Source organism: Papilio machaon, chromosome 19, assembly GCF_912999745.1.
Source record: "Papilio machaon chromosome 19, ilPapMach1.1, whole genome shotgun sequence".
Lineage (NCBI taxonomy): Eukaryota > Metazoa > Arthropoda > Insecta > Lepidoptera > Papilionidae > Papilio > Papilio machaon.
In genome coordinates, this window is record NC_060004.1 from 1,198,697 (window position 1) to 1,211,549 (window position 12,853).

Genomic DNA, 12,853 nt, shown 5'->3' on the forward strand with positions numbered 1-12,853 from the left:
GCTTGTAGTCTGTATCCAGACAAGTTGTAACTATATGTCTAACTTCATTCATCACGTCATTCTAACTCTGTATGAATTACTAAGCGTGGGCTTTCACTGTTGAAACTCTCGAATAAAGATATATTAACATCTCTTTCGTTCCCTTTGAAAAAAACCTAACCTTATTTGAAAGGAAAATATCATGTTAAGAAATACATAAAAAAATCTAAAATTCATGCTTCGATTTTTTCTACACCAATTTATGAACCAACCCCAATCTCACATTTTTCATAACACTATTTAGTGACATGTAGTTTTAACTTCTTTATTACTTCAGGAGTCAAGACTCCGCAAAAGACAAAGGAATGTCACTCACAAGGATCGATCCATTCATTCCGTTCATTTCATTCACTTCAATAAATATGCGTCATGACGAATTATATCAAACTAGCTTATACCCGCGACTCTGTCCGCGCGGAATAAAAAATAGAAAACGGGGTAAAAATTATCCTATGTCCGTTTCCTGGTTCTAAGCTACCTGCCCATCAATTTTCAGCTAAATCAGTTCGACCGATCCTGAGTTATAAATAGTGTAACTAACACGACTTTCTTTTATATATATAGATAACTCACACGAATTATTTATGAAGTTACAGTAGACTGACTGATATTTTTGTTGTTAACAATTGAATTTTTACGAGGCATTTTGCATGTCTACTTCAGGTCGAGACAGTGCGTCCCGGGCATCGAACCCACAACCCTGTTGTGTAGGCGATTTATTGTCTTATTTTAAGAAATAAGTTCAATATTTACTTTAAAATTGTGATTTACTTCACAGGACTTCAAATTTAAGATGGCTCCCATCAGAATGCCTTGGTTGATTTTAGAAGCATCAATTTATATCACGGTAGTTCATATTTTGTGATGTACATGACATATTAATAAGAAACTAGCTGTCGCCCACGACTCCGTCCTCGCGGAATTAATTAAAAATAAAACTTCATTAGTAGCCTATGTGTTCTTCCAGACTATGTTCTACATCTATGCCAAATGTCATCAAGATCCGTTGAACCTTTTCAGAGATACTTTGTAACAAACATTTGAATTTATAATATTAGTAAGATGTGGAATTCAGTGAGCAATTAAAATTTATTATTATTATTATGCAGAGATTTAACTCATTTAATGTTACTTAAGTCATCATTGGTTACTTGGTCCACTGTTCAGAAATTAACATACAAGCGCTTTCCTTAATAATTAAAAACGTCTCTGAGTGCGGTAGTATGTCAGTATTTTTGAAAATTCAAAATTGGTCAGAATTTTTAGAGAGCAATAATAATAGTCTTTCCCCGGGACTTGAATGTTGAAACACACACATGTACAGCCAGACGACGCACACAAACGCGCACGTAGACAACTCAGATGCACACTAGCGCACTAAGAAATACTATACATGCTGATTCATTTATCAGTTCTAATTGAATTTTATTCCTAGTTGGATAGTTTCTTTTATAAAGTACGTCATGTTTTTATAAAATATAGCATTGGACTCACTACTTACTTTCAGATAACATTTAAAGGAATTTAAAACTATAATCCAATTTTAGGTTTCTACTCACCCTTGTGAAGAGAGGAGAACCATTGAAGTAAGCTGTGTGGTTTGGTAGGTGATGTAACTGTAAAAGAAAAAACATGGATTAAATTTGGATTAATGCCACTTAAAAACCTGTCTAAAGTGAATGGTATTTATTTCAGTTAAGGTTAATTTATTTTTATTTAATTTTACAGATAATTATTTTTTTTTATCAGTCATGTTATTTTAATAAATATACTAAACACGTATTTTGGAGAGTTTTAAAATTTTCCAAGTAGAAATTTTATAATTCTTATTTGATTGAATAAGAATTATTAACAAAAGTATATTTTACATTGGTACTCTTGGTACTAAATTAAATATGATATGTATAGATAAAAGAAAAACAAAAAATATTCACACAAGATAGAGAAAGCAAGGAAAAAAAATCGATATGATTCATATTAGAACACGCTATACGTGTATTTCGCACACGAGTTCGAAAGTAATCGGCACACAAACGCACACAGGGGCAGAGATCGCGTAGGAGTGCACACAGGCAAGGTAATCGCTCGTCGCAACACGTCTGGCACGCACACACACAGCTAGAGATCAGCAAGTCGCGCACACATACGCAACGAGTTCGGTGACCGAACGCGTGGCGGTTTTTGCAACGTACCGAGATTCAAAATTTGATCTCGTCCCATTAAAAAAAATGAAAGAAAATAAACCTTATTCCTTACGAAATAAAGTTGACAACTTAAATATTATTTAAAGTACTTGAGATGTTCGTCTTGAGATTTAATTATTTGATTTTAAACTCTATTTTTTTTATAGTTTAAAGTTTAAAATTGCTTGGTGTGAGTTGTGCAAATGTCAATTATTGTCATGTGAAGGAAGTCTTTTATGTGAGAGGCGATAGCGGAGTGTTCCATGTTCGATGTTTTTCATTTAGTTTTATTATTTGACGTAAAGTACGCTTACTTACTGACACTACGTACGCTTTGCTGAAGACACAGGAGTAAAATTTAATTATTAAAACACACTCACAGTCGTCAACTCTCAGGTCTACTGACATATTATTTCACAACATTAACAGAATTGAATATAACATCTGAACCCAATGACCATCCATCCCGAAATAGCACCGAACAAGCCTTCTTTCAAAGTAACTTTAGGCCCACTCGAAATGTGGATTAAGCTAGAACTTATATTTTGAAATATCAATCTGTATATTTTGTTTAGAAATAAAATTTTAATGTTTACACATGACTCGACCAGGCTCCATACTACTCTGTTTTAGGGCAGTCGAGATATTGACTCCCAATATAGCCTGTACTTGATCGGATCAGCGAGTAAGTGATCGTCTCCGTGACCTTTTGCCTTTGATCTTTTCAACGTTCAATAGTTTTTCTAAATTATCCGTAGTATTATTAGTATGATTAAAAATATATATAAAAAATATGTCATAGTTACTGTAATTCATTTTAGGTTTTACTGAATTTAATTTTCCATTAATAGTTTCGCTTGAGTATAATTTTAAATTTTGATCATTTAAGATTAGTTCCAATGGATGCTTAATAAAATACTTTGCCACTGCTTTCAGATTGTCACTATGACTAAAGCAACGATTTTATCAACTTAAGTACCTCAAATACTGAAATCTTTATCAAATAAATAAAATGAATTAAGTTTTTATTTTATTATTATTTACAAAACTCTTTAGAAATGTTCTGACAACGTTAAATAATGCGTATGATTTCTCAAAGTTACGAATAAACAAGTCTTAACAAGTATAACAGACTATTGTGATTTTTAAAACGGTTTCCCTTACAACTATTTTTTTTACTGACCCTAGTTTATTCTACAACTATTACTAGACTGTATTATTAGTAAATTCAACTGGTTTCTGGTATATTTCAAGGTAAAAGTTTTTTTGAATACGGGCATTATTTGAACCCACACCTTTGTCGCAACCCCCTCTGCCATCAGTCGTATTGTTATCAAAATAATCTACAATCATGTATATAGAGAACAAACCACCCCTATTTAACTTTCACAGGGGCGATTTGGGCCAATAGAAAGTCCCCAACTTTCACCCCCTGGGTGTAATGATCATTTACAAGGCGACGGAGGTTTGGGGGGTCAGGGGGTGAGTGCTCGGGGACTCCGGGTGACGGTCCTTGACGAATTGTTGATTAATGGTTGGACTATTGCTTTTTACTTTTGTTAGAAATTAAAAATAAGGACTGAAAACTGAGCTTTGAGTTGTATTTTTCATAGCAAGAATTGCTTATAAATTGTACAATATATTTTTAAATTCTTATTTGTACTAGTTATTTGATCGACATTTTATTTAAATAATAATTCTATTTGACATTTAGGTATAGGCTTCATGTACATATGTACATTTATCCGACGTTCTTACGTTGAAGGAAAACGTGATGCATCCCGTACATATTAGCCAAAGAAAATTTTAAAGATATGTGTGAATTTCGGGGAGAAAAAGACGGCGACGCAACTCGCCACCCGTCACGTTCCGTCTCCAGAAATGGCGAAAAGTAGAATGCGGAGGTACATTTGGCTATGCCAAATGGAAGTCCGTGATCTCTGCCTACCCTTCTGGGTTACAGGAGTGAGTGTGTGTTGTCTTTATCAAATTTTGATTGCAAACTCGTCACCAGTCACGACATTTAAGCGAAAGATGGAAAAAAAAGTATTGCTCGACCCAACGACAATTCGATGAGTAAAAAGTGTATCGTCAGCCGGAACGGACCTAATTCTGTCGTTCTAAATTTAATAACATTAGATTATAGATTAAAAAAGTTCACAAAAAGTAACCGTAGAGTTTCACTGCCGTGAGACATGTTATTTGAAATTCGATCAATGGTTTTTTTAGAAACATTGCTTACTGCACTTCTCTGCAATTACTTTGTTCATCCGGTACAAAGTTTTCGCTTAAGGTATTATTAGTTGTCTTGCTTTTATCAAAAAGGAATAAAAGGGATGACAAACTAATATACTAATTCAAATTACACGACAGTGAAATTCGACGGTTTGATTTCCTCTTTTAATAATAAAAGCGAATCGAAATTACGGTGACAAAATTACAGTCGACGCTCTTCTGTTAAGTTAAAACGTTTTAAAAATGGGAGCAATGAACTCAGTACGGAAGTTTTAGAAAATTAATCATCTCAATAAAGACTAGTATAACTGTGAGTTTCCACTGCTAAGATACAAGTACAAAAATTATTGCTGTCTCATTTTTTTAAGGACAATGAAAAAGAAGATAATATATTTCTTCTTTTCTACTCTCCTATATGAGTGGTTCGGGATTCAAAAACTAACTGTAAGGGTTACCCTAACCGACCAGTTTATACATAGATGTATGGATAGATGCAAGACAGGTGTGCCAGGTACCAATTGGAAATTTGTAATTAAATTGTTTAAACTTTCGTGAGAAGTCATAATTAATTAATTAAGAAACGGCTTAACTCACGTTTGATCGTCCGGTGACGGCACCGACTAGTTTCGGACCCATCGGGGGTCCATCTTCAGGGCGAGTGTTTAATCCGAAGACTTCGCGGTCGCGTCGCGTCTCGCACGGAAATTTGTAATCTATGTCTACCCCTTTAGCTTATACCGTGAAAGTTTCATCACGCTGTTTTTACATACGGAAGGTTGGCACAGTATGTGCTGTCTTATACTAATATAAATGCGATTGTTTGGATGGATGAATGGATGGATGTTTGTGAAAGGTAGAACTAGAACGGCTGCATGAATCTCGCTTAAATTTGGCAAGAATGTAGAACATAGTCTGGAAGAATACATACAGAAATTTCTATTAGTTGAGGTATAAAGAAATCTTTTTACAAAATTCATCCCCTAAACTTCTCAAGTTTTCCCCTAGATTATTAAACTCTACAGATGAAGTCGTGCTGTTAGCTAATAGCTAGTTAATAAAAGCAGTTGCTGGATTTATAAAATAAAAATGAATGAAAAAGCGAGTTCAGAGCGTTTTTTATCGTTCATAGTCTCAAAGGAAACCGGATGTCTAGGACTAGAACGTCCGGCCTTAATAAACGTGAACATGATTTAATGTCGTATTATTACATTACAAATCGAATCCGTTGAAGTTTACTCACTAAATTCGAGTTTTAAAACTTTGTAGAATCTATATCACGTACAATATTCCTAATATTATAAATTCGAATGTTCGGATGTATAGATGTTTGTAAAAAAAAGTTATCTCCAGAACTCTGCATGGATCTTGCTGAAATTTCGCATAGATGTAGGACATAGTCTGGAAGAACACAGTCTACAGATTAGGTTTTTCTTTAATTCCGCGCGTACGGAGTCACGGGCGGACACCTAAGTATCATTATATCGTGGATTATTATATACTTGTGGGTAAATAATAATCAAGGTGAGAAATTTTATTCCTTAATATTTCATAAGTCACGGGACAGATTCTGATGAAATTTTAGTGATACAAATATTAAAATATCAAGTTTTATGACGTCACTATTATGACGTCAACATAATCATGTGTTTCAAAAGATAAAACTACTGCATAGAAGTATATTTTCATCCTTGTCACTTTGAAGAAAACGAAGACAAAAATAAATTTTTGTACAAATATTTTGGAAGAGAAAGGTCAAGGTTATAATCACTGAATAACGAGCCTACAAAAGACATCAACGATTTTGTTAAATTTAAAAGTAAAAATTCGTTTAAAATATTTTAAACATTAAACTGTTTTTATTTAGATGTCTGTCAAATTTCATATAAAACTATCAGGAAGTGGGTGTAATTTAAATTACTAGATTTGTCCCAGAAAAAAAAAACTAAGTAAATTAATTGAACGATGTAAACTTGTACCCGTCCCTCAAAAGGAACGAGGGAAATCATGAAATTAACGTTTTTGTTTGATAGTTTTTTGGTGGTCTATCCAATATTTTATAGATTGAACATACAAAAGAAGAGTACTAATAAAAATATTCTGTAATCCAAAACGATTATGATAAACTTTCAATGTAACTATTAAGTTTTATTATGTCTTTCAAAAATAGTTACTTGTATAAGTAATAACTTATCACGTAAGTACCGATCGTAATGTTAATGATGTAACTTAGATACACATGGGATTTTGTAACTTATTTTTTATTGAATCGCAAATGGACTATTAAATTGCTAGGTTTTTAGCCGACTTCAAAAAGAAGGAGGTTATCAATTCGACTGAATTTTTTTTTTTTACGTGTGTTATTGTCAATAGAATACAAGTGAATGTTAGCCCTTTCGTACACAAGACAACGAAAATCTTAAGAACAATTGTCTTGCGACGCGAGTATCGCGTTGCACGTGCTCCGTACACACAACACGGAATCGTCGACACGAGTCGTCTATTTAGTCCGTACAGGCATAGCGACATGTCAACTGTATACATTTGCTCCGCCATCTTGAAAATCACGGCAACTTTTTCGCGACGATCTTAACAAACAGGTTATAACCGACAGGCTGTAGCGACGAGAGAATAAAACGTCAGCAACGCGTGTCAGTGTATGATGTTCTACGATATTGTACTGTGTACGTTTAGCAACTTAAATCGCTGGGTGTCGAAGATTTAAGTTGTTTGTGTACGAAGGGCCTTAGTCAATTCTATATAAGTTAACATATCTACATATATGTGCCAATTTACTGTGTTACCATATTTAGTTAATGAGGTGTAGGAAATGAAGTATAGTGTGGTATACATATTAACACTGTCACATCCTGTGTGAAGCTTTCGTAACTTTTGTGCTAATGGTTTACCTAATTGGTGAATACCGTTAGTTTACCAACTTTTTGCTGTCCAAAGCTTTATCAGTTGTAGATTGCACTCATTTGGATATAGAGTAACTGAAACTGTGAAAATATATACATAATAAGTGGTTTAAGCTTTTAGAATATTTTCGTGTATTTGTGCAAAAATCCAGTTCTTATCAATTAATACAGATCAAAAGTTTCTAAAATTATATTACTACGAGTACATACATAAGTAGAATTATTTTGTTGCTGTTGGCAGAACTGTGAGTGTCGTTAATTTACTTTTTCATTTATTTTCAAGTAATTTTATGTAAAACGAGTAAAAGCATTATTCTAGTTATAAATTCCAATTTGTTAGACTGTGCTAAATTATAAAAAAAACACAAGGACTTCTTTTCATAATTTCAACTAGATTATTTCGAATGAGTTAGCTAAATTCAAACGGACAGTGTTATGAATGATAAAAATTTAAATATAACATTATGCAATCGTTCACATTTAACTAGATTAGAACCAATTACAAGAAAAACCTCTATAGAGGTCTAAAATTTTGAGAATAATTGTTTTAACATTTTGTTAAGGCATTGTGTTTATTGTTTTAAAAACGTTGTCTTGAAGCAACTGGCATTTAAAAACAAAGTTCACAAAACTTTAGTGCTTCAGATACTAGCTGTCGCCTGCGACTTTGCTTTATCCAGATTCAAACAGTCATTGTGGACCTGGTAACAAACATTGATCGATCTAAACTTTCGGATTTATATTTTAGAATAATATTGATGCGGCAATTTATCGTAAGTTGCGCAGGCTGTGTTCGCGGGGAAGGTTCATAATGATGTGAGCGGGGTATGGGGCTAGCGGGTAGCGGTACGGGGGACGGGGGATGCGCTGGCGCTGGCAATTTGTGCGGCGAGACCGGTCCGACGGCTACCGCGCTACGCAGACACGTCTGTGTGTGTATTGACTTCGTTTCCATTGCACACTCAATATACTGATTTATTAACTCGTATATTAATTTATATATTGTATAGATTAATAAAAGATTAATTTCAATTTAAATATATATGTTCGGAGAATACCAAGACCTTGTTTTTGTGAGACCTCTTTACTAATTCGATCACCTTTAATAATTCACAAAAAGTGCATCCTAGAACCTAACATCCTAAAAAAAATAATTTGATTGGTAAATATTAATAGTGTTTAAATTATCGTGTAATTACTTAAATCGTCCAGTAGATCTGCGCAGTTTCAAAATTTTCAACTTCGTATATCGTGACGTATTCCGCATGATAGTGGAAGCATGTAATCCGCGAGCCATTGACACGACGGTCCCGGGTTTGAGTCCCGCAGCTGCTTTTGCGCATCTCACATCTCACAAACGACTCGCGATCTGCACACCATCAAAATTAATATGTACCACTACGAAGATCATTATAAAGTACGCTCTATTTTAAGATTTACTGCCGCAATCAGTTATTTGATGGTTACTTAAACAGATATTTGTTACCGAGCTCATCGTTGGTTTCTGAGAACAAAATCAATGTTAAAAACATATCATCATCCCTCTCATTATAATTGACACAATAGAGATAACAAATTCATGTAATGGTAACTTAAACCTAAGTGTATATTTCTCATCTATATATATGTAAAAAAACTAGGAGTGTCTGTATGTATTAAAGAGAAAAAAATCGTACTTCGTACACATTTGCGATAACGAAATACCAATTTTTAAAATTTTTCTATGTCTGTATTTTTTTCCGGCCGCAAAAACGGGTTTGTTCCGGGTAATCTCCAGAAAGGCTGGATTGATTTTGACGGGATAGTAGCTGATGCACGCAGGCATATTATATTCTACTTCCTTTTTTCATCCTGCGCTGATGAAGTCGCGGGCGATCGTTAGTACAAATAGTGTGTATTTGAGATCAATCTAGAACAGTGTTTCCCAAAGTGGGCGATAACGCCCCCTTGGTGGCGTTTGAAACCTAGGAGGGGGCGATAAGGGGCCCAAAAAATGGGGGGCATTGAAATTAATTAAAGTAATGAAATTGTGGTTTTTAAGTTTTAGGGCTGAATAAAAATTAGGGGCGCTCTGAAATATAATTGATTTTCAAAGGGGGCGGTGAAAGAAATAAGTTTGACAATCACTGATCTAGAATATGAGACATTTACACGAGACATAGGTGTACTGAAGGGAAAGGAAGTCTTTTCATACTCTAGTTCGGCATTAAATCATTGAAAGGTCTTTTAAGAATATTTAGTTTTGAACATGATATTATTTTCAAAAGTAGAAAAATACGATTTTCAAGTAAACAGTAAACTTGGTTTAAGTATCAATAAGTTATTATCGATAACCTTTACATCGTTTAAGTAACTTCCTGTCGTAACTTGATTGCTTGGGAACTGGATTGAGACGAATTTATATTTTTTTCCTATTTATTTAAATAAAGTACCTTTAGTTTGTGATTTGCTTCTTCGTGTGTTGAGCAAACGATTGTTGGATTGAAAGATTTCAGAATGAGATTGTTCATTAAATTATGGGAATTCCTGAAGGAAAATAAGTTTAATAATTTTCAGCTAAATCAGTTCGACCGATCTTGAGTTATAAATAGTGTAACTAACACGACTTTCTTTTATATATAGATTATTCAACTTTATTTAATTCCCTACACAAGTATCTCATGACTTAATTGTAAAGATTTACTTGAAATAAATACATTTTTATTTATTTATTTAATTATGATTAATGCTTAACTTCATCGACTCTACAAAAATAATTCGAGGAGACGATAAATTGTTTTGAGCCAAAACGCAAACTGACTTGCCTCCACTAGTAGAATAGGCACTTGATAAAATGAATATGTTTAATTTGTAAAACTATAATTATCCCGGGAAAAAGATTAAACATGGTGTACGTAGTCTTGGCTTTTTTATTGAGACAAGTTCGCCGTCATTCAATTCGGCACTCGGTCAAGGCTAAGACTAAGTCTAGACATATATGTATATATTTCTTGAGCAGCCTAGAAACTTGATACAGTAAGAAAAGCTAGAGGAAATTTATTATTTTTGGAAAAAAATAATTTTTTTTCAGGTTAATTAGTTATTCGAATTGGGCTAGATTAGAGAATTTTCTTTGAAAGTTATTTTGATTGATGTTTCTAGGTAAATATAAACTCATGTAATGGACAACTCAACGATTAACTAGACTATAGTGAAGAGTAACGTCTATGGTTTCAAAAGTATTTGGATGGATGGATGTTTGTTTGAAGGTATCTCCAGAATGGCTCAACGGATCTCAATAAAATTTGGTATAGATTTAAAACACAGTCTGGAAGAACACATAGACTACCTATGTTCCTAAAAACATATATGGTTCCCGTGGGATACGTTTGATTAACGTATTTACTAGATAAATCTGGAATGGTTCAACATATCTTATTAAAATTTGGCACACATATACAGAACATAACCTCATATAACATATAGTACTACTTTTAATCCTGTTTTATTTTTAATACACGCGAACGAAGTCGCGTGCAAAAGTTAGCTACATATATATTGAAAGTATCAACATTACGAAGAATATGTCGTGACAAAGAACTTATAACTCAGTTATTTACATGTCTTTTCCATATTTTTGGGAGTTTGCAGATTTATATTAAAAAACTCAAAAACTTGATAAAAAGTATTTTTTGTAAATGTTCTAATTATGAGTAACTAACTGAAGTGAATAAATAACAGTAATTTGATTCCCTGTTTTCTAGTTAGTGCTTCGGCCGTGACCTAGGTATCATGATAATGACTCATACAATTTCTACTTGTAATGATTCCAAGAGTAGAGGATAGATGGCGTTATAGCAACTTTTTTTAGAATGTCGATATTAGCGACATCTTTTGCGAATTTTTGCAAAATGTAGAAATCAATAAAATTAAATGTTGGTTTCCTATGTAATAAAAACCTATATTATAATTAAATAACAATCGGTAGACAGTTTTAGAAAAATTAACAAATAGTAAAAAAAATTGTTTGGAATTAAATTTGAAAAAAAAAAAACATAGAATTAACAGGTTATGTTAAATGCAGGAAAAATTAATTTCACTCTTACGAATATCTATAGTGATTAGAAATTATAAGCCATAAGAGAAAAGTAAATTTATGTTTTTTAAATATAAAGTCTTGTACTTATAGTTTTTTTTTTTATATTAAATTATTATTTCACGCTAAATCAAAATACTAATTAACAGTCAATTTGGCTGTTTAACACTGAACATATTTGTAACGATTTCTTCAGAGATGTATAGATACAATAATAAAACTGTACGAATGTCATAAATAGTATTAAAAATTGTTACCTTTTTTAAAGTAAATGACATATTTTAGAAATTGATTTAATAAACTAAAATGATCAAACTTAACACATCGTTATGTACAATTTTGCAAACTCATAAACTTCCTTATATAATAGAAAATTTTTATAATTTTTTTAATTATATATCCACCCAACATTGACAGTATGTAACATGCAGTCAATTAAACTTGTAACTTAAGTTATAATAAGTAAAGTGGCCAAGGAAATAAAATTTCAGGTATACTTGAATAAAATCCATTACATATTCTAATATTATAAATTTTTATATGGATGGATGTTTGTTTGAAGGTATCTACAGAACAGCTTAACGGATTTTGATGAAATTTGACACATATGTAAAACATAGTCTGGAAAAACACATAGGCTGTAAATATGAACGATTGAATTTATAAATGTATTCACAAGAAGAAATGACTCAGCTCTTAGACACACCATTAACAGGGTAGACAGAGATAACAATGTGAATAGTGAACTTTTTTTTATATCATAAGGTGGCAAACGAGCAAACGGCCACCTGTATTCGCCGAAATAGCGAGGCGACCGTTGCCAATAGACATCCGCAAATGCAGATACGTTGCCTATCTTCAATTAACTGAGAAAGGGACGCACTGAAAGAGGATATTTCTCCTTTCTATACGTCCCCTCTTCCGCCAAATCCACTTCTCCTTCCCATTCTTTCCTAATAAGAAAAGGGAAGGGAAAGAGGACTAAAATTAGGCCTCCGGTACCACACTCATCAGACGAAACGCGGAATTACTTGTATTAAAACATAGATGTCTCGGTTTTTTTTAACAGAATAAAAACGATGGCTATATTTGTTGATATACAAGTTATTTGACAATGAAAACCCACTGATATTGTCGATCGATATTTCAAAATTTATAATAATACATATTTACTGTACGAAAGTAATCGTAATATGAAGATAATATTCTTATTTCAAGTCTTTATTGGGTTTTCTTATGAGAAATACTTCGTTTTTCCATTTGTGTTAAAATTACAAGTTTTTTATCAAGTTCTTCTAACTTTAAATTAAAGGTATGATAATTTATCTGTGCTCATTCATGGATTTAATGAAATGACTTATTTTACAGATCCATCGTACCTTGACATTCAATAATCATTCAAT